Consider the following 25,420-nt stretch of genomic DNA (forward strand, 5'->3'; position numbering starts at 1 on the left):
AAATCATATAATAATCTGTAATTCCACAACCCAGTAACAATCACATTTATTTAATATTCATCTTTGTTATTCCAAAGATGTTTATCAATCCTTGTTATAAAATCATATAATAATCTGTAATTCCACATCCCAGTAACAATCACATTTATTTAATATTTATCTTTGTTATTCCAAAGATGTTTATCAATCCTTGTTATAAAATCATATAATAATCTGTAATTCCACAACCCAGTAACAATCACATTTATTTAATATTTATCTTTGTTATTCCAAAGATGTTTATCAATCCTTGTTATAAAATCATATAATAATCTGTAATTCCACATCCCAGTAACAATCACATTTATTTAATATTTATCTTTGTTATTCCAAAGATGTTTATCAATCCTTGTTATAAAATCATATAATAATCTGTAATTCCACATCCCAGTAACAATCACATTTATTTAATATTTATCTTTGTTATTCCAAAGATGTTTATCAATCCTTGTTATAAAATCATATAATAATCTGTTATTCCACATCCCTGTAACAATCACATTTATTTAATATTCATCTTTGTTATTCTAAAGATGTTTATCAATCCTTGTTATAAAATCATATAATAATCTGTTATTCCACATCCCAGTAACAATCACATTTATTTAATATTTATCTTTGTTATTCCAAAGATGTTTATCAATCCTTGTTATAAAATCATATAATAATCTGTTATTCCACATCCCAGTAACAATCACATTTATTTAATATTCATCTTTGTTATTCTAAAGATGTTTATCAATCCTTGTTATAAAATCATATAATAATCTGTTATTCCACATCCCAGTAACAATCACATTTATTTAATATTTATCTTTGTTATTCCAAAGATGTTTATCAATCCTTGTTATAAAATCATATAATAATCTGTAAATCCACATCCCAGTAACAATCACATTTATTTCATATTTATCTTTGTTATTCCAAAGATGTTTATCAATCCTTGTTATAAAATCATATAATAATCTGTTATTCCACATCCCAGTAACAATCACATTTATTTCATATTTATCTTTGTTATTCTAAAGATGTTTATCAATCCTTGTTATAAAATCATATAATAATCTGTAATTCCACATCCCAGTAACAATCACATTTATTTAATATTCATCTTTGTTATTCCAAAGATGTTTATCAATCCTTGTTATAAAATCATATAATAATCTGTAATTCCACAACCCAGTAACAATCACATTTATTTAATATTCATCTTTGTTATTCCAAAGATGTTTATCAATCCTTGTTATAAAATCATATAATAATCTGTAATTCCACAACCCAGTACCAATCACATTTATTTAATATTCATCTTTGTTATTCCAAAGATGTTTATCAATCCTTGTTATAAAATCATATAATAATCTGTAATTCCACAACCCAGTAACAATCACATTTATTTAATATTTATCTTTGTTATTCCAAAGATGTTTATAAATCCTTGTTATAAAATCATATAATAATCTGTTATTCCACATCCCAGTAACAATCACATTTATTTAATATTTATCTTTGTTATTCCAAAGATGTTTATCAATCCTTGTTATAAAATCATATAATAATCTGTAATTCCACAACCCAGTAACAATCACATTTATTTAATATTTATCTTTGTTATTCCAAAGATGTTTATCAATCCTTGTTATAAAATCATATAATAATCTGTAATTCCACATCCCAGTAACAATCACATTTATTTAATATTTATCTTTGTTATTCCAAAGATGTTTATCAATCCTTGTTATAAAATCATATAATAATCTGTAATTCCACATCCCAGTAACAATCACATTTATTTAATATTTATCTTTGTTATTCCAAAGATGTTTATCAATCCTTGTTATAAAATCATATAATAATCTGTTATTCCACATCCCTGTAACAATCACATTTATTTAATATTCATCTTTGTTATTCTAAAGATGTTTATCAATCCTTGTTATAAAATCATATGATAATCTGTTATTCCACATCCCAGTAACAATCACATTTATTTAATATTTATCTTTGTTATTCCAAAGATGTTTATCAATCCTTGTTATAAAATCATATAATAATCTGTTATTCCACATCCCAGTAACAATCACATTTATTTAATATTCATCTTTGTTATTCTAAAGATGTTTATCAATCCTTGTTATAAAATCATATAATAATCTGTTATTCCACATCCCAGTAACAATCACATTTATTTAATATTTATCTTTGTTATTCCAAAGATGTTTATCAATCCTTGTTATAAAATCATATAATAATCTGTAAATCCACATCCCAGTAACAATCACATTTATTTCATATTTATCTTTGTTATTCCAAAGATGTTTATCAATCCTTGTTATAAAATCATATAATAATCTGTTATTCCACATCCCAGTAACAATCACATTTATTTCATATTTATCTTTGTTATTCTAAAGATGTTTATCAATCCTTGTTATAAAATCATATAATAATCTGTAATTCCACATCCCAGTAACAATCACATTTATTTCATATTTATCTTTGTTATTCTAAAGATGTTTATCAATCCTTGTTATAAAATCATATAATAATCTGTTATTCCACATCCCAGTAACAATCACATTTATTTCATATTTATCTTTGTTATTCCAAAGATGTTTATCAATCCTTGTTATAAAATCATATAATAATCTGTAATTCCACAACCCAGTAACAATCACATTTATTTCATATTTATCTTTGTTATTCCAAAGATGTTTATCAATCCTTGTTATAAAATCATATAATAATCTGTAATTCCACATCCCAGTAACAATCACATTTATTTAATATTTATCTTTGTTATTCCAAAGATGTTTATCAATCCTTGTTATAAAATCATATAATAATCTGTAATTCCACAACCCAGTAACAATCACATTTATTTCATATTTATCTTTGTTATTCCAAAGATGTTTATCAATCCTTGTTATAAAATCATATAATAATCTGTAATTCCACATCCCAGTAACAATCACATTTATTTCATATTTATCTTTGTTATTCTAAAGATGTTTATCAATCCTTGTTATAAAATCATATAATAATCTGTAATTCCACATCCCAGTAACAATCACATTTATTTCATATTTATCTTTGTTATTCCAAAGATGTTTATCAATCCTTGTTATAAAATCATATAATAATCTGTAATTCCACAACCCAGTAACAATCACATTTATTTCATATTTATCTTTGTTATTCCAAAGATGTTTTTCAATCCTTGTTATAAAATCATATAATAATCTGTAATTCCACATCCCAGTAACAATCACATTTATTTCATATTTATCTTTGTTATTCCAAAGATGTTTATGAATCCTTGTTATAAAATCATATAATAATCTGTAATTCCACATCCCAGTAACAATCACATTTATTTCATATTTATCTTTGTTATTCCAAAGATGTTTATCAATCCTTGTTATAAAATCATATAATAATCTGTAATTCCACATCCCAGTAACAATCACATTTATTTCATATTTATCTTTGTTATTCCAAAGATGTTTATCAATCCTTGTTATAAAATCATATAATAATCTGTAATTCCACAACCCAGTAACAATCACATTTATTTCATATTTATCTTTGTTATTCCAAAGATGTTTATCAATCCTTGTTATAAAATCATATAATAATCTGTAATTCCACATCCCAGTAACAATCACATTTATTTCATATTTATCTTTGTTATTCCAAAGATGTTTATCAATCCTTGTTATAAAATCATATAATAATCTGTAATTCCACATCCCAGTAACAATCACATTTATTTCATATTTATCTTTGTTATTCTAAAGATGTTTATCAATCCTTGTTATAAAATCATATAATAATCTGTTATTCCACATCCCAGTAACAATCACATTTATTTCATATTTATCTTTGTTATTCCAAAGATGTTTATCAATCCTTGTTATAAAATCAAAAATAATCTGTAATTCCACAACCCAGTAACAATCACATTTATTTAATATTTATCTTTGTTATTCCAAAGATGTTTATCAATCCTTGTTGTAAAATCATATAATAATCTGTAATTCCACAACCCAGTAACAATCACATTTATTTCATATTTATCTTTGTTATTCCAAAGATGTTTATCAATCCTTGTTATAAAATCATATAATAATCTGTAATTCCACATCCCAGTAACAATCACATTTATTTCATATTTATCTTTGTTATTCCAAAGATGTTTATCAATCCTTGTTATAAAATCATATAATAATCTGTAATTCCACAACCCAGTAACAATCACATTTATTTCATATTTATCTTTGTTATTCCAAAGATGTTTATCAATCCTTGTTATAAAATCATATAATAATCTCTTATTCCACATCCCAGTAACAATCACATTTATTTCATATTTATCTTTGTTATTCTAAAGATGTTTATCAATCCTTCTTATAAAATCATATAATAATCTGTAAATCCACATCCCAGTAACAATCACATTTATTTCATATTTATCTTTGTTATTCCAAAGATGTTTATCAATCCTTGATATAAAATCATATAATAATCTGTAAATCCACATCCCAGTAACAATCACATTTATTTCATATTTATCTTTGTTATTCTAAAGATGTTTATCAATCCTTGTTATAAAATCATATAATAATCTGTAATTCCACATCCCAGTAACAATCACATTTATTTAATATTTATCTTTGTTATTCCAAAGATGTTTATCAATCCTTGTTATAAAATCATATAATAATCTGTAATTCCACATCCCAGTAACAATCACATTTATTTAATATTTATCTTTGTTATTCCAAAGATGTTTATCAATCCTTGTTATAAAATCATATAATAATCTGTTATTCCACATCCCTGTAACAATCACATTTATTTAATATTCATCTTTGTTATTCTAAAGATGTTTATCAATCCTTGTTATAAAATCATATAATAATCTGTTATTCCACATCCCAGTAACAATCACATTTATTTAATATTTATCTTTGTTATTCCAAAGATGTTTATCAATCCTTGTTATAAAATCATATAATAATCTGTTATTCCACATCCCAGTAACAATCACATTTATTTAATATTCATCTTTGTTATTCTAAAGATGTTTATCAATCCTTGTTATAAAATCATATAATAATCTGTTATTCCACATCCCAGTAACAATCACATTTATTTAATATTTATCTTTGTTATTCCAAAGATGTTTATCAATCCTTGTTATAAAATCATATAATAATCTGTAAATCCACATCCCAGTAACAATCACATTTATTTCATATTTATCTTTGTTATTCCAAAGATGTTTATCAATCCTTGTTATAAAATCATATAATAATCTGTTATTCCACATCCCAGTAACAATCACATTTATTTCATATTTATCTTTGTTATTCTAAAGATGTTTATCAATCCTTGTTATAAAATCATATAATAATCTGTAATTCCACATCCCAGTAACAATCACATTTATTTCATATTTATCTTTGTTATTCTAAAGATGTTTATCAATCCTTGTTATAAAATCATATAATAATCTGTAATTCCACATCCCAGTAACAATCACATTTATTTCATATTTATCTTTGTTATTCCAAAGATGTTTATCAATCCTTGTTATAAAATCATATAATAATCTGTAATTCCACAACCCAGTAACAATCACATTTATTTCATATTTATCTTTGTTATTCCAAAGATGTTTATCAATCCTTGTTATAAAATCATATAATAATCTGTAATTCCACATCCCAGTAACAATCACATTTATTTAATATTTATCTTTGTTATTCCAAAGATGTTTATCAATCCTTGTTATAAAATCATATAATAATCTGTAATTCCACAACCCAGTAACAATCACATTTATTTAATATTTATCTTTGTTATTCCAAAGATGTTTATCAATCCTTGTTATAAAATCATATAATAATCTGTAATTCCACATCCCAGTAACAATCACATTTATTTCATATTTATCTTTGTTATTCTAAAGATGTTTATCAATCCTTGTTATAAAATCATATAATAATCTGTAATTCCACATCCCAGTAACAATCACATTTATTTCATATTTATCTTTGTTATTCCAAAGATGTTTATCAATCCTTGTTATAAAATCATATAATAATCTGTAATTCCACAACCCAGTAACAATCACATTTATTTCATATTTATCTTTGTTATTCCAAAGATGTTTTTCAATCCTTGTTATAAAATCATATAATAATCTGTAATTCCACAACCCAGTAACAATCACATTTATTTCATATTTATCTTTGTTATTCCAAAGATGTTTATCAATCCTTGTTATAAAATCATATAATAATCTGTAATTCCACAACCCAGTAACAATCACATTTATTTAATATTTATCTTTGTTATTCCAAAGATGTTTATCAATCCTTGTTATAAAATCATATAATAATCTGTAATTCCACAACCCAGTAACAATCACATTTATTTCATATTTATCTTTGTTATTCCAAAGATGTTTATCAATCCTTGTTATAAAATCATATAATAATCTGTAATTCCACATCCCAGTAACAATCACATTTATTTCATATTTATCTTTGTTATTCCAAAGATGTTTATCAATCCTTGTTATAAAATCATATAATAATCTGTAATTCCACATCCCAGTAACAATCACATTTATTTCATATTTATCTTTGTTATTCTAAAGATGTTTATCAATCCTTGTTATAAAATCATATAATAATCTGTTATTCCACATCCCAGTAACAATCACATTTATTTCATATTTATCTTTGTTATTCCAAAGATGTTTATCAATCCTTGTTATAAAATCAAAAATAATCTGTAATTCCACAACCCAGTAACAATCACATTTATTTAATATTTATCTTTGTTATTCCAAAGATGTTTATCAATCCTTGTTGTAAAATCATATAATAATCTGTAATTCCACAACCCAGTAACAATCACATTTATTTCATATTTATCTTTGTTATTCCAAAGATGTTTATCAATCCTTGTTATAAAATCATATAATAATCTGTAATTCCACATCCCAGTAACAATCACATTTATTTCATATTTATCTTTGTTATTCCAAAGATGTTTATCAATCCTTGTTATAAAATCATATAATAATCTGTAATTCCACAACCCAGTAACAATCACATTTATTTCATATTTATCTTTGTTATTCCAAAGATGTTTATCAATCCTTGTTATAAAATCATATAATAATCTGTTATTCCACATCCCAGTAACAATCACATTTATTTCACATTTATCTTTGTTATTCTAAAGATGTTTATCAATCCTTGTTATAAAATCATATAATAATCTGTAAATCCACATCCCAGTAACAATCACATTTATTTCATATTTATCTTTGTTATTCCAAAGATGTTTATCAATCCTTGATATAAAATCATATAATAATCTGTAAATCCACATCCCAGTAACAATCACATTTATTTCATATTTATCTTTGTTATTCTAAAGATGTTTCTCAATCCTTGTTATAAAATCATATAATAATCTGTAATTCCACATCCCAGTAACAATCACATTTATTTAATATTTATCTTTGTTATTCTAAAGATGTTTATCAATCCTTGTTATAAAATCATATAATAATCTGTAATTCCACATCCCAGTAACAATCACATTTATTTAATATTTATCGTTGTTATTCTAAAGATGTTTATCAATCCTTGTTATAAAATCATATAATAATCTGTAATTCCACATCCCAGTAACAATCACATTTATTTAATATTTATCGTTGTTATTCTAAAGATGTTTATCAATCCTTGTTATAAAATCATATAATAATCTGTAATTCCACATCCCAGTAACAATCACATTTATTTAATATTTATCTTTGTTATTCCAAAGATGTTTATCAATCCTTGTTATAAAATCATATAATAATCTGTAATTCCACATCCCAGTAACAATCACATTTATTTAATATTTATCTTTGTTATTCCAAAGATGTTGATCAATCCTTGTTATAAAATCATATAATAATCTGTTATTCCACATCCCAGTAACAATCACATTTATTAAATATTTATCTTTGTTATTCCAAAGATGTTTATCAATCCTTGTTATAAAATCATATAATAATCTGTAATTCCACAACCCAGTAACAATCACATTTATTTCATATTTATCTTTGTTATTCCAAAGATGTTTATCAATCCTTGTTATAAAATCATATAATAATCTGTAATTCCACATCCCAGTAACAATCACATTTATTTCATATTTATCTTTGTTATTATAAAGATGTTTATCAATCCTTGTTATAAAATCATATAATAATCTGTAATTCCACATCCCAGTAACAATCACATTTATTTCATATTTATCTTTGTTATTCTAAAGATGTTTATCAATCCTTGTTATAAAATCATATAATAATCTGTTATTCCACATCCCAGTAACAATCACATTTATTTCATATTTATCTTTGTTATTCTAAAGATGTTTATCAATCCTTGTTATAAAATCATATAATAATCTGTAATTCCACATCCCAGTAACAATCACATTTATTTAATATTTATCTTTGTTATTCTAAAGATGTTTATCAATCCTTGTTATAAAATCATATAATAATCTGTAAATCCACATCCCAGTAACAATCACATTTATTTAATATTTATCTTTGTTATTCCAAAGATGTTTATCAATCCTTGTTATAAAATCATATAATAATCTGTAATTCCACATCCCAGTAACAATCACATTTATTTAATATTTATCTTTGTTATTCCAAAGATGTTTATCAATCCTTGTTATAAAATCATATAATAATCTGTAATTCCACATCCCAGTAACAATCACATTTATTTAATATTTATCTTTGTTATTCTAAAGATGTTTATCAATCCTTGTTATAAAATCATATAATAATCTGTAATTCCACATCCCAGTAACAATCACATTTATTTCATATTTATCTTTGTTATTCTAAAGATGTTTATCAATCCTTGTTATAAAATCATATAATAATCTGTAAATCCACATCCCAGTAACAATCACATTTATTTCATATTTATCTTTGTTATTCCAAAGATGTTTATCAATCCTTGTTATAAAATCATATAATAATCTGTAAATCCACATCCCAGTAACAATCACATTTATTTAATATTTATCTTTGTTATTCCAAAGATGTTTATCAATCCTTGTTATAAAATCATATAATAATCTGTAATTCCACATCCCAGTAACAATCACATTTATTTCATATTTATCTTTGTTATTCTAAAGATGTTTATCAAACCTTGTTATAAAATCATATAATAATCTGTTATTCCACATCCCAGTAACAATCACATTTATTTCATATTTATCTTTGTTATTCCAAAGATGTTTATCAATCCTTGTTATAAAATCATATAATAATCTGTAATTCCACAACCCAGTAACAATCACATTTATTTAATATTTATCTTTGTTATTCCAAAGATGTTTATCAATCCTTGTTATAAAATCATATAATAATCTGTAATTCCACAACCCAGTAACAATCACATTTATTTAATATTTATCTTTGTTATTCCAAAGATGTTTATCAATCCTTGTTATAAAATCATATAATAATCTGTAATTCCACATCCCAGTAACAATCACATTTATTTCATATTTATCTTTGTTATTCCAAAGATGTTTATCAATCCTTGTTATAAAATCATATAATAATCTGTTATTCCACATCCCAGTAACAATCACATTTATTTCATATTTATCTTTGTTATTCTAAAGATGTTTATCAATCCTTGTTATAAAATCATATAATAATCTGTAATTCCACATCCCAGTAACAATCACATTTATTTCATATTTATCTTTGTTATTCTAAAGATGTTTATCAATCCTTGTTATAAAATCATATAATAATCTGTTATTCCACATCCCAGTAACAATCACATTTATTTCATATTTATCTTTGTTATTCCAAAGATGTTTATCAATCCTTGTTATAAAATCATATAATAATCTGTAATTCCACAACCCAGTAACAATCACATTTATTTCATATTTATCTTTGTTATTCCAAAGATGTTTATCAATCCTTGTTATAAAATCATATAATAATCTGTAATTCCACATCCCAGTAACAATCACATTTATTTAATATTTATCTTTGTTATTCCAAAGATGTTTATCAATCCTTGTTATAAAATCATATAATAATCTGTAATTCCACAACCCAGTAACAATCACATTTATTTCATATTTATCTTTGTTATTCCAAAGATGTTTATCAATCCTTGTTATAAAATCATATAATAATCTGTAATTCCACATCCCAGTAACAATCACATTTATTTCATATTTATCTTTGTTATTCTAAAGATGTTTATCAATCCTTGTTATAAAATCATATAATAATCTGTAATTCCACATCCCAGTAACAATCACATTTATTTCATATTTATCTTTGTTATTCTAAAGATGTTTATCAATCCTTGTTATAAAATCATATAATAATCTGTTATTCCACATCCCAGTAACAATCACATTTATTTCATATTTATCTTTGTTATTCCAAAGATGTTTATCAATCCTTGTTATAAAATCATATAATAATCTGTAATTCCACAACCCAGTAACAATCACATTTATTTCATATTTATCTTTGTTATTCCAAAGATGTTTATCAATCCTTGTTATAAAATCATATAATAATCTGTAATTCCACATCCCAGTAACAATCACATTTATTTAATATTTATCTTTGTTATTCCAAAGATGTTTATCAATCCTTGTTATAAAATCATATAATAATCTGTAATTCCACAACCCAGTAACAATCACATTTATTTCATATTTATCTTTGTTATTCCAAAGATGTTTATCAATCCTTGTTATAAAATCATATAATAATCTGTAATTCCACATCCCAGTAACAATCACATTTATTTCATATTTATCTTTGTTATTCCAAAGATGTTTATCAATCCTTGTTATAAAATCATATAATAATCTGTAATTCCACAACCCAGTAACAATCACATTTATTTCATATTTATCTTTGTTATTCCAAAGATGTTTATCAATCCTTGTTATAAAATCATATAATAATCTGTAATTCCACAACCCAGTAACAATCACATTTATTTCATATTTATCTTTGTTATTCCAAAGATGTTTTTCAATCCTTGTTATAAAATCATATAATAATCTGTAATTCCACAACCCAGTAACAATCACATTTATTTCATATTTATCTTTGTTATTCCAAAGATGTTTATCAATCCTTGTTATAAAATCATATAATAATCTGTAATTCCACAACCCAGTAACAATCACATTTATTTAATATTTATCTTTGTTATTCCAAAGATGTTTATCAATCCTTGTTATAAAATCATATAATAATCTGTAATTCCACAACCCAGTAACAATCACATTTATTTCATATTTATCTTTGTTATTCCAAAGATGTTTATCAATCCTTGTTATAAAATCATATAATAATCTGTAATTCCACATCCCAGTAACAATCACATTTATTTCATATTTATCTTTGTTATTCCAAAGATGTTTATCAATCCTTGTTATAAAATCATATAATAATCTGTAATTCCACATCCCAGTAACAATCACATTTATTTCATATTTATCTTTGTTATTCTAAAGATGTTTATCAATCCTTGTTATAAAATCATATAATAATCTGTTATTCCACATCCCAGTAACAATCACATTTATTTCATATTTATCTTTGTTATTCCAAAGATGTTTATCAATCCTTGTTATAAAATCAAAAATAATCTGTAATTCCACAACCCAGTAACAATCACATTTATTTAATATTTATCTTTGTTATTCCAAAGATGTTTATCAATCCTTGTTGTAAAATCATATAATAATCTGTAATTCCACAACCCAGTAACAATCACATTTATTTCATATTTATCTTTGTTATTCCAAAGATGTTTATCAATCCTTGTTATAAAATCATATAATAATCTGTAATTCCACATCCCAGTAACAATCACATTTATTTCATATTTATCTTTGTTATTCCAAAGATGTTTATCAATCCTTGTTATAAAATCATATAATAATCTGTAATTCCACAACCCAGTAACAATCACATTTATTTCATATTTATCTTTGTTATTCCAAAGATGTTTATCAATCCTTGTTATAAAATCATATAATAATCTGTTATTCCACATCCCAGTAACAATCACATTTATTTCACATTTATCTTTGTTATTCTAAAGATGTTTATCAATCCTTGTTATAAAATCATATAATAATCTGTAAATCCACATCCCAGTAACAATCACATTTATTTCATATTTATCTTTGTTATTCCAAACATGTTTATCAATCCTTGATATAAAATCATATAATAATCTGTAAATCCACATCCCAGTAACAATCACATTTATTTCATATTTATCTTTGTTATTCTAAAGATGTTTCTCAATCCTTGTTATAAAATCATATAATAATCTGTAATTCCACATCCCAGTAACAATCACATTTATTTAATATTTATCTTTGTTATTCTAAAGATGTTTATCAATCCTTGTTATAAAATCATATAATAATCTGTAATTCCACATCCCAGTAACAATCACATTTATTTAATATTTATCGTTGTTATTCTAAAGATGTTTATCAATCCTTGTTATAAAATCATATAATAATCTGTAATTCCACATCCCAGTAACAATCACATTTATTTCATATTTATCTTTGTTATTCCAAAGATGTTTATCAATCCTTGTTATAAAATCATATAATAATCTGTAATTCCACAACCCAGTAACAATCACATTTATTTCATATTTATCTTTGTTATTCCAAAGATGTTTATCAATCCTTGTTATAAAATCATATAATAATCTGTTATTCCACATCCCAGTAACAATCACATTTATTTCACATTTATCTTTGTTATTCTAAAGATGTTTATCAATCCTTGTTATAAAATCATATAATAATCTGTAAATCCACATCCCAGTAACAATCACATTTATTTCATATTTATCTTTGTTATTCCAAAGATGTTTATCAATCCTTGATATAAAATCATATAATAATCTGTAAATCCACATCCCAGTAACAATCACATTTATTTCATATTTATCTTTGTTATTCTAAAGATGTTTCTCAATCCTTGTTATAAAATCATATAATAATCTGTAATTCCACATCCCAGTAACAATCACATTTATTTAATATTTATCTTTGTTATTCTAAAGATGTTTATCAATCCTTGTTATAAAATCATATAATAATCTGTAATTCCACATCCCAGTAACAATCACATTTATTTAATATTTATCGTTGTTATTCTAAAGATGTTTATCAATCCTTGTTATAAAATCATATAATAATCTGTAATTCCACATCCCAGTAACAATCACATTTATTTAATATTTATCGTTGTTATTCTAAAGATGTTTATCAATCCTTGTTATAAAATCATATAATAATCTGTAATTCCACATCCCAGTAACAATCACATTTATTTAATATTTATCTTTGTTATTCCAAAGATGTTTATCAATCCTTGTTATAAAATCATATAATAATCTGTAATTCCACATCCCAGTAACAATCACATTTATTTAATATTTATCTTTGTTATTCCAAAGATGTTGATCAATCCTTGTTATAAAATCATATAATAATCTGTTATTCCACATCCCAGTAACAATCACATTTATTAAATATTTATCTTTGTTATTCCAAAGATGTTTATCAATCCTTGTTATAAAATCATATAATAATCTGTAATTCCACAACCCAGTAACAATCACATTTATTTCATATTTATCTTTGTTATTCCAAAGATGTTTATCAATCCTTGTTATAAAATCATATAATAATCTGTAATTCCACATCCCAGTAACAATCACATTTATTTCATATTTATCTTTGTTATTATAAAGATGTTTATCAATCCTTGTTATAAAATCATATAATAATCTGTAATTCCACATCCCAGTAACAATCACATTTATTTCATATTTATCTTTGTTATTCTAAAGATGTTTATCAATCCTTGTTATAAAATCATATAATAATCTGTTATTCCACATCCCAGTAACAATCACATTTATTTCATATTTATCTTTGTTATTCTAAAGATGTTTATCAATCCTTGTTATAAAATCATATAATAATCTGTAATTCCACATCCCAGTAACAATCACATTTATTTAATATTTATCTTTGTTATTCTAAAGATGTTTATCAATCCTTGTTATAAAATCATATAATAATCTGTAAATCCACATCCCAGTAACAATCACATTTATTTAATATTTATCTTTGTTATTCCAAAGATGTTTATCAATCCTTGTTATAAAATCATATAATAATCTGTAATTCCACATCCCAGTAACAATCACATTTATTTAATATTTATCTTTGTTATTCCAAAGATGTTTATCAATCCTTGTTATAAAATCATATAATAATCTGTAATTCCACATCCCAGTAACAATCACATTTATTTAATATTTATCTTTGTTATTCTAAAGATGTTTATCAATCCTTGTTATAAAATCATATAATAATCTGTAATTCCACATCCCAGTAACAATCACATTTATTTCATATTTATCTTTGTTATTCTAAAGATGTTTATCAATCCTTGTTATAAAATCATATAATAATCTGTAAATCCACATCCCAGTAACAATCACATTTATTTCATATTTATCTTTGTTATTCCAAAGATGTTTATCAATCCTTGTTATAAAATCATATAATAATCTGTAAATCCACATCCCAGTAACAATCACATTTATTTAATATTTATCTTTGTTATTCCAAAGATGTTTATCAATCCTTGTTATAAAATCATATAATAATCTGTAATTCCACATCCCAGTAACAATCACATTTATTTCATATTTATCTTTGTTATTCTAAAGATGTTTATCAAACCTTGTTATAAAATCATATAATAATCTGTTATTCCACATCCCAGTAACAATCACATTTATTTCATATTTATCTTTGTTATTCTAAAGATGTTTATCAATCCTTGTTATAAAATCATATAATAATCTGTTATTCCACATCCCAGTAACAATCACATTTATTTCATATTTATCTTTGTTATTCCAAAGATGTTTATCAATCCTTGTTATAAAATCATATAATAATCTGTAATTCCACAACCCAGTAACAATCACATTTATTTAATATTTATCTTTGTTATTCCAAAGATGTTTATCAATCCTTGTTATAAAATCATATAATAATCTGTAATTCCACAACCCAGTAACAATCACATTTATTTAATATTTATCTTTGTTATTCCAAAGATGTTTATCAATCCTTGTTATAAAATCATATAATAATCTGTAATTCCACATCCCAGTAACAATCACATTTATTTCATATTTATCTTTGTTATTCCAAAGATGTTTATCAATCCTTGTTATAAAATCATATAATAATCTGTTATTCCACATCCCAGTAACAATCACATTTATTTCATATTTATCTTTGTTATTCTAAAGATGTTTATCAATCCTTGTTATAAAATCATATAATAATCTGTAATTCCACATCCCAGTAACAATCACATTTATTTCATATTTATCTTTGTTATTCTAAAGATGTTTATCAATCCTTGTTATAAAATCATATAATAATCTGTTATTCCACATCCCAGTAACAATCACATTTATTTCATATTTATCTTTGTTATTCCAAAGATGTTTATCAATCCTTGTTATAAAATCATATAATAATCTGTAATTCCACAACCCAGTAACAATCACATTTATTTCATATTTATCTTTGTTATTCCAAAGATGTTTATCAATCCTTGTTATAAAATCATATAATAATCTGTAATTCCACATCCCAGTAACAATCACATTTATTTAATATTTATCTTTGTTATTCCAAAGATGTTTATCAATCCTTGTTATAAAATCATATAATAATCTGTAATTCCACAACCCAGTAACAATCACATTTATTTCATATTTATCTTTGTTATTCCAAAGATGTTTATCAATCCTTGTTATAAAATCATATAATAATCTGTAATTCCACATCCCAGTAACAATCACATTTATTTCATATTTATCTTTGTTATTCTAAAGATGTTTATCAATCCTTGTTATAAAATCATATAATAATCTGTAATTCCACATCCCAGTAACAATCACATTTATTTCATATTTATCTTTGTTATTCTAAAGATGTTTATCAATCCTTGTTATAAAATCATATAATAATCTGTTATTCCACATCCCAGTAACAATCACATTTATTTCATATTTATCTTTGTTATTCCAAAGATGTTTATCAATCCTTGTTATAAAATCATATAATAATCTGTAATTCCACAACCCAGTAACAATCACATTTATTTCATATTTATCTTTGTTATTCCAAAGATGTTTATCAATCCTTGTTATAAAATCATATAATAATCTGTAATTCCACATCCCAGTAACAATCACATTTATTTAATATTTATCTTTGTTATTCCAAAGATGTTTATCAATCCTTGTTATAAAATCATATAATAATCTGTAATTCCACAACCCAGTAACAATCACATTTATTTCATATTTATCTTTGTTATTCCAAAGATGTTTATCAATCCTTGTTATAAAATCATATAATAATCTGTAATTCCACATCCCAGTAACAATCACATTTATTTCATATTTATCTTTGTTATTCCAAAGATGTTTATCAATCCTTGTTATAAAATCATATAATAATCTGTAATTCCACAACCCAGTAACAATCACATTTATTTCATATTTATCTTTGTTATTCCAAAGATGTTTATCAATCCTTGTTATAAAATCATATAATAATCTGTAATTCCACAACCCAGTAACAATCACATTTATTTCATATTTATCTTTGTTATTCCAAAGATGTTTATCAATCCTTGTTATAAAATCATATAATAATCTGTTATTCCACATCCCAGTAACAATCACATTTATTTCATATTTATCTTTGTTATTCTAAAGATGTTTATCAATCCTTGTTATAAAATCATATAATAATCTGTAATTCCACATCCCAGTAACAATCACATTTATTTCATATTTATCTTTGTTATTCTAAAGATGTTTATCAATCCTTGTTATAAAATCATATAATAATCTGTTATTCCACATCCCAGTAACAATCACATTTATTTAATATTTATCTTTGTTATTCCAAAGATGTTTATCAATCCTTGTTATAAAATCATATAATAATCTGTAATTCCACATCCCAGTAACAATCACATTTATTTAATATTTATCTTTGTTATTCCAAAGATGTTTATCAATCCTTGTTATAAAATCATATAATAATCTGTAATTCCACATCCCAGTAACAATCACATTTATTTAATATTTATCTTTGTTATTCCAAAGATGTTTATCAATCCTTGTTATAAAATCATATAATAATCTGTAATTCCACATCCCAGTAACAATCACATTTATTTAATATTCATCTTTGTTATTCCAAAGATGTTTATCAATCCTTGTTATAAAATCATATAATAATCTGTAATTCCACAACCCAGTAACAATCACATTTATTTAATATTCATCTTTGTTATTCCAAAGATGTTTATCAATCCTTGTTATAAAATCATATAATAATCTGTAATTCCACAACCCAGTACCAATCACATTTATTTAATATTCATCTTTGTTATTCCAAAGATGTTTATCAATCCTTGTTATAAAATCATATAATAATCTGTAATTCCACAACCCAGTAACAATCACATTTATTTAATATTTATCTTTGTTATTCCAAACATGTTTATAAATCCTTGTTATAAAATCATATAATAATCTGTTATTCCACATCCCAGTAACAATCACATTTATTTAATATTTATCTTTGTTATTCCAAAGATGTTTATCAATCCTTGTTATAAAATCATATAATAATCTGTAATTCCACATCCCAGTAACAATCACATTTATTTAATATTTATCTTTGTTATTCTAAAGATGTTTATCAATCCTTGTTATAAAATCATATAATAATCTGTAATTCCACATCCCAGTAACAATCACATTTATTTCATATTTATCTTTGTTATTCTAAAGATGTTTATCAATCCTTGTTATAAAATCATATAATAATCTGTAAATCCACATCCCAGTAACAATCACATTTATTTCATATTTATCTTTGTTATTCCAAAGATGTTTATCAATCCTTGTTATAAAATCATATAATAATCTGTAAATCCACATCCCAGTAACAATCACATTTATTTAATATTTATCTTTGTTATTCCAAAGATGTTTATCAATCCTTGTTATAAAATCATATAATAATCTGTAATTCCACATCCCAGTAACAATCACATTTATTTCATATTTATCTTTGTTATTCTAAAGATGTTTATCAAACCTTGTTATAAAATCATATAATAATCTGTTATTCCACATCCCAGTAACAATCACATTTATTTCATATTTATCTTTGTTATTCTAAAGATGTTTATCAATCCTTGTTATAAAATCATATAATAATCTGTTATTCCACATCCCAGTAACAATCACATTTATTTCATATTTATCTTTGTTATTCCAAAGATGTTTATCAATCCTTGTTATAAAATCATATAATAATCTGTAATTCCACAACCCAGTAACAATCACATTTATTTAATATTTATCTTTGTTATTCCAAAGATGTTTATCAATCCTTGTTATAAAATCATATAATAATCTGTAATTCCACAACCCAGTAACAATCACATTTATTTAATATTTATCTTTGTTATTCCAAAGATGTTTATCAATCCTTAGTAGGGGAATAATGTTGCTTCTGGGACAGCCCGTTTAACATGGGAAATCCCTATCTAATGTCGTTTACCCCTATTTGGGAAAACACCCCTATTAATCCAAAGGACTCTATGGGCCTTTTGGCCTTTTGAACCATGAGCCAATTAATCTACTTGGGCTAATACATAATGAATATATTATTATTATGTTTCACACATACACAAAAGTTTAACCCCAACTTTAGTTGGGGTTTAACTTATGTGTATGTGTGAGGGATAGGGGTTCACAGATCTCTAGTGTGAACCTGTGATCCTTTTGGACCATGAGTCAATTAATCTACTTGGGCTAATACATAATGAATATATTTTAATTGAGCTAGGGATGGGATTCACACATACACACAAGTCCCAACTGGAAAGTTGTGGGATCCTTCTGACCTTATGGACCTTTTAACCTTTTACTCTTAATATCATCTGGTGAATATAACCCACTCAAACATCGACCCTACAAATATTTGTTTATGCGTGGGAAATAATTTAATTCTCCTCCAACTTCCATCACCATACTCAAACCCTTTTAAAATTAATTATTCGCTTTTGAGAAATGACGTTGTTTCACTGACTTGGATAACTTCCCAGAAAGTTTTCATTGTCTTATTTCCTGTTTCCTCGAAATGTTAAAGCTGAGTTCTGTTCCCGAAAATACATTTTGGTCATTATAAAGGTCGTGTTGCCGTGCTGTTTTTATCATTACGAACCGAAGAACATGAGCATCAACATGTCTTATTTCACTCTCTACTCTGATGAAGAATACTCACCAGGACTTTGGTAAGTTTCATTCAGAATTAAACTGGTGATGTGAGCTTTGTATGTGATTAATTTAAATTTATATGACTCATGATATATTTTTTTATTACAGCAATTCAGGTTTTCAAAATGACCTGGTCTTGGCAGAGTTTCAAGTTGTTCCACAAGAGGTTTACAACGAATTGAACACTGGTTGGAGCGACCTGCCTCACAGATTGAATGAATTCGATGTTTCACCGTTCTTAGAAGATGATCACCATCGGAGTTTGTCTCAGGTAATTAATTATTCATTTCTCTGATTGGTACCATTAAACGCGAGCTGTCATTTATTTATTCATTGTCAATACAATGTATCTTTTAGGAGAAATTATTAACGTTTTTTCTTTCTTTTTTGAAAGAATATAACACCATCAACAGATGACCACAACCACAACCACGGCTTTGAGTGGGATGCTTTTGATTTTCCAAAGAGTGGTTATTTCCCGTCAACATGTGGTACCCTAAATTTTCAACTCAACCACTTGAACACAAAGCTCGATTTTTTAGAGGTATGTATCCCAATATCCTCATATCCTTGTGTGTGTGTGTGTGTGTGTATGTGTATGTGTATGTGTGTATGTGTGTGTGTGTGTGTGTATGTGTGTGTGTGTAATATTTTCTCTCCCCTCTTGTCCTCTTGTCTTCAGGAAGAGATTCAAAAACTCAACACATCTGCTGTCTTTGACTTGTGCTGGGAACAAATTGATGACTTGTGCTGGGAAGAAGTTGAATGTATAATACCTCAAGGAAAATGTTTTAGTAATATGAAGCTTTTAATGTTTTCACTATTATTTATATATATTTGTTTTGTTTACAATTATTTAATTATTAATTACAAAAAGAGAATAAAGGAGGGAACGGGGAGGTGCACCCCTGCCAAAGACCCTTCACCCCCCTCATCCCACCCCTCCCCTCCCCTTGTGTGTGTGGGGAAGGTGGGGTGGGATGAGGGGGGTGAAGGGTCAAGGGTGGGGGTGCACGGAGGGTGGGGGTATGATGGGTGTGGTCTGTGTGGGCGGGGTCTGTGTGGGCGGGGTCTGTGTGGGCGGGGTCTGTGTGGGCGTGGTCTGTGTGGGTGTGGCTTATGATTTTTATTTATTTAATTTATTTTTTTATTACCACTAATTAAATTAGCTAATCTGGGTGGGGTGAATAGAAATGTTGTTTAATGAATTATTAGCTTTGTTTTTTGTAATTCTTGCGAGTAAAATGAACCCAAGATTTCTTCTCGATTTATATCATTTAATTTGTAAGTCCAAGGGTTTGTAGCCATTACATCAACAATTATAAATAATTCATTAGTCCATTTTTGTGTATAACCTTTCTCAAAATGGCTTTTCCATTTGTATATCCTTACCATATCACCAACTTTGAACTTGGGCTTTCTCAAATTAATCTCCTTTTCATATTCTAATTTTGTAAATGTTTCTGATGGTTTTGATTTTGTTGATGAATGAACTGTATTATTGTAATTATCTACAATATCCTGAATTAAATACACCCATTTTTGAGAACCGAGTTGTGTGAATTTTTTATATAATTTCTCTTTTAAAGTACGATTAAAACGCTCAATAACAACTGCCTTTCCTTCATTAAAGGTGCTGTATAATTTAATACCCTTCCCCTTAAGAAATTTCATGAATATTTTGTTATAGAACTCTGTTCCCTCATCAGTCCATAACTTCTTTGGTTTCCTTTTATCCCTATCAAATATTAGCTTAAAGGCTAACATTAAAGTATCACCCCTTTTATTTTTTAAAGGGACAACCCAGGCAAATCTACTCCTCAAATCAATAACGGTTAAAGCATACCTGTATCCCCTGTCATTATTCAATTCAATTAAATCAGCGGACCATATGTGGTCGGTGTATTTAGAATAAACCTTCCTTCTTTTAAACTTTGTGATTATAGGTTTGTGTAATTCTTCAGCCAAAAGCTCCTCAGTCTTGATGACATCATTAGAGCCTAATAGTTTTTTGAGGAATAACCAAGACCAAGTTTCAATTTAGCATTTATCAAATTTCTCACAATAAACCTATCAACTTTCTCTCTCAACGTTGGATTTTGTATCAAAGACAAATTATACAACATTTCTCTGTCTGCTTCATGTTTTTCATCCAATGTGGTGGTATCCCCATAAGCAATATCATGCTTCATACACACTTCATCAACCCTATTTTTTGGTCTGGACCAAGGTTTAGGATTGTCAGCCTCATCTAATCTTTTATCCAAGTTTGTCCCTGGACCACAGAAAGAATACCCTGGAAGGTGTAATTCCCCTGGAATTCCAGTTGTTGTAAATTTACTTCCTGACAGAAATTTTTGTATGTCTCCTCCTCTTTTAGGAGAGATGAATTGGCACTTTTTAGAGCCACACACTTGACATATTCCTTTTTGACAAACTCTATTATTTTTAGCTTTAACATAAGAGATATTTTTAGATTTAGTTTTCTTTTTACATTTGAGACAATAACTCATATTTATTTATCAGAAAAATTCCGACAGAGTATCAAAACCTTTTTGGTTTTCAACATATACATTTCAATCTTTATTTTTAAAACATAAAGAATCCTAAGGAATGCCTTCACTCTCTCCTCCATTTATTTACAAATAAAAACTAACTAAAGTCAATGACACCAACATCATCAATCACATAATCTTTTCCTTCTTCTTCTTCTTCTTCTTCACCACTTTCTCGTTTAAATCTCCTCCCTGAAATTGAAGACATTGACGTTCTTATTTTTGAAACTATTATCTTCATAAGAGTTGTTAATTCTTTAATTTCCTCTTCGGTGCGTTGAGATTGATTTATTTGCTTTAATACACTCAATCTTTCATGAATCTCACTGATTTCCATCTTTTTATATTTTTCCTCCCTCTCTCTTTGCTCCCTCTCCTCCTCCTCCATTTTCTCCCTCTCCTCCTTCTCTCTTTTCTCCCTTTCCTCCCTTTCCTCCTTCTCCTTTTTCTCTCTTTTCTCCCTTTCCTCCCTCTCCTCCTCCTTTTTCTCCCTTTCCTCCTTCTCCTTTTTCTCTCTTTCCTCCTTCTCTTCTTTAACTCCTTCCTCATTTATCTTAGCAATTTTTGATATCAATATTTTCACAGCATTCATTCTTTCTTTATTTTCCTCTTCGGTGAGTTGAGATTGATCTTCTTGCTGTAATACATCCACTCTTTTTTGAATCGCTCTGATTTCCATCTCCCTCTCCACCCTCTCTCTTTGCTCCCTCTCCTCCTTCTCTCTTTTCTCTCTTTTCTCCTTCTCTTCTTCAACTCCTTCCTCATCCCTTGCTACCCTTGAGTTTAAACCCCAAAGAATATTATACATATACTCATCTGGATTTTGAGATATTCTTGTATCTATAATTATTTTTCTCATAATAGGATACCAATAAGATTTGTTGACGATTTCTAAAAGAGTTTTATATTTCATAACTTTGAGAAGTTCATTTTTATTTAATACTTTAAACAAGTCTCTATTTGTGGGTTTAACAATATCAGTATAAGGCCAGTTTTTTATGACAAAATTCCCATGTATATGCTCCAAATCATAAGGTATGTAATACCGAGCACCCTTTTCTTGTAGGTATCCTTGAATACAAAAATTATAATTCTCTTGTAGTCTTCTTCCTGCCATTTATGTATCAGAAATATATGTGAGATTAATATTATGACAGGTAATACCACCCCATCTTCCCACTACCAAATCGGTTTGTATTCCTCGGCTTTCTATCCTTATCTCATTACCTTCCTTCTTTGTCATGCGAACCATCGCTATACTATCATATATTTTTCTTTTCTTAAAATCACGTATTTGTTGTTTACTAATTGTACTTCCACATAAATCCTTATCCTCACCAAGTGGATAATATTCTTCTTTACGAGACTGATTTAAATCATGTAGGTCTTCTATGTTTATTGAAAAAGACCAATTATACCCTAAATCAGGCATATCATACCCCCATTTATTAATTCGCATATTAACTAAATGTCCTTCTTTATAAAATTCAATTGTAAGCAGGTAGTTAAATTCAATGAGGAAAGGTGTATGGTCAGTATAACCAGGTGTTGTGGTTGTAAATTTTACTTGTTTAACAAAACGTGCTGTTTTCTTTAAATATATATATTGTGATAAATCACTAAATCTAATTAAGTCATTCGCATCTGTAGGGTTTGGATAATTGATTAATTTATAAGTATTCTTCATATTAATATTTTTACTTACACTATATTTTTGTCGTTCAGCCTGTGCCTTTGTATAATAATTTGATAAATCAATATCCTGAGAAGATTTTCCAAAGATAGAACCATCTTTTCCAACATAAGTCATTTATATTAGATTAAAAATGATATCATAAAAATTTTCATTATTGTTGAGTTTAAATAATACATATAAACATAATTGACCACAACATTTAGAATTAATTTCTTGAACTTGAAATGTTTGATAAACACCATTCTGTAAGAATTGTATTACTTCAACAGGTGGTGGCATACCATAACTATCAAAATAATATTTATCCTGACTATTATGAATACAAACCCAATGAGAACCATTCTGTGTGTCTAAATTCATAATAATATTCTTTGTATTCTTATTTATATGTATTAATTCATCTCTCATACAAATAACCACATTATCAATTTTTAGTGTTTTACAATACTTAGCTAGTTCTATATTTGACGTTGTATTCTTTCCAAATTGTTTAAACCATTTATCCATTTATTTATGAGAAAGATACAATCCATTACCCCGTTTAGTTAGTTTAACACCCGCTTGAGCGATAGAGGAAAGCATATCTCCAACCAACAATCTAGCTTTATCAGGTAGACTTTCAAGTTTTTGAGCAAAATCTACAATTACACCACTTCCACTAATTTGTTTCTCCAACTCCTTGTTATGTCTTTCCAATTCTTTTTGAGCTTTTAGTTGTGCCTTCCTTTCGTTAGCAGTTTTTACCGCTGCTGAAATACCACCAGTCAATGCTCCCGCCGCACTTAAACCAGCAAATAAAGGAATTAGAAACGGGAGAAATCCTCCTCTTGACTCGTCTATTGAATATTTCTTTAACATAGGTTTCGTCATTTTAATTTTAAGTGATCCAACATCATTTAGTGTTTTTACTTGTGTGTGTGTGAGTAAAACATCAATTCTTACAGCTCCTTTTCTTTGAATTGTATTAACATTAATAATACAAGGCTTTTGATTTTGAATACAAGATGTTAATTTATTAAGATTGATTTGATTAACATATACCCCAACCATTTATTTATGAGAAAAAACCTATGTGATATTAATCATAACACCATTATCTGTATTAATCTGTAATTCTGTTTCCTCCAAAAGCAAACAATATGCATTAACCTCTTCACTCTCCCCTCTTTCAATGTATAGAGAAGTATCCACTCGATTAGACTTTATAGTTTCCTTTTGAGAACTCAGGTCAATTGCGTAGATTGTATATAAACCTTTAAATGCAACCATATCCAAAATAGGATCATTATTACCATTACTTTCACACACTTTTTGGTAGGACTTGTAGGCTTCCGCATAATCATTTTTTTCCCAATCAATTTCCAATCTATCTCGCGGATAAAATGTGCCATCAAGAGAAACCCGAAGTTGTTTCACCTTAGCATTATCACTCAGCGCATTATTCTTATCAGTGCCTTCATCTCCATCTGGTTTCTTAAAAATGAGCCATAGGTATCGTGGCTTTCCTTGAAGAACACCTAAATTCCAAGTGTAGGTAGTGTGTTCCAGTTTAACGTGTTGACATCTTCTTTTAAGGTATG

At 26.4% G+C, this 25,420-nt stretch overlaps 2 protein-coding genes and 1 long non-coding RNA gene across 9 annotated transcripts in view; 1 reads left to right on the forward strand and 2 right to left on the reverse strand.

The window, feature by feature from the left end:
* The window catches only part of LOC137418556 (E3 ubiquitin/ISG15 ligase TRIM25-like), a 1,139,870-nt gene that overhangs the window by 940,796 nt on the left and 173,654 nt on the right, over positions 1-25,420 (reverse strand). The gene's annotated exons all lie outside the window — the stretch shown is intronic.
* LOC137418945 (E3 ubiquitin-protein ligase TRIM65-like) overlaps positions 1-25,420 on the reverse strand; it is a 185,105-nt gene that overhangs the window by 131,098 nt on the left and 28,587 nt on the right. The gene's annotated exons all lie outside the window — the stretch shown is intronic.
* On the forward strand, positions 20,102-20,315 carry LOC144889688 (uncharacterized). Its single transcript, XR_013621999.1, has 2 exons — positions 20,102-20,133; positions 20,272-20,315. It is a non-coding gene; the product is annotated as an uncharacterized LOC144889688 (long non-coding RNA).

Source organism: Myxine glutinosa, chromosome 1, assembly GCF_964187855.1.
Source record: "Myxine glutinosa chromosome 1, kmMyxGlut1.1, whole genome shotgun sequence".
In the NCBI taxonomy this organism is placed as follows: domain Eukaryota; kingdom Metazoa; phylum Chordata; class Myxini; order Myxiniformes; family Myxinidae; genus Myxine; species Myxine glutinosa.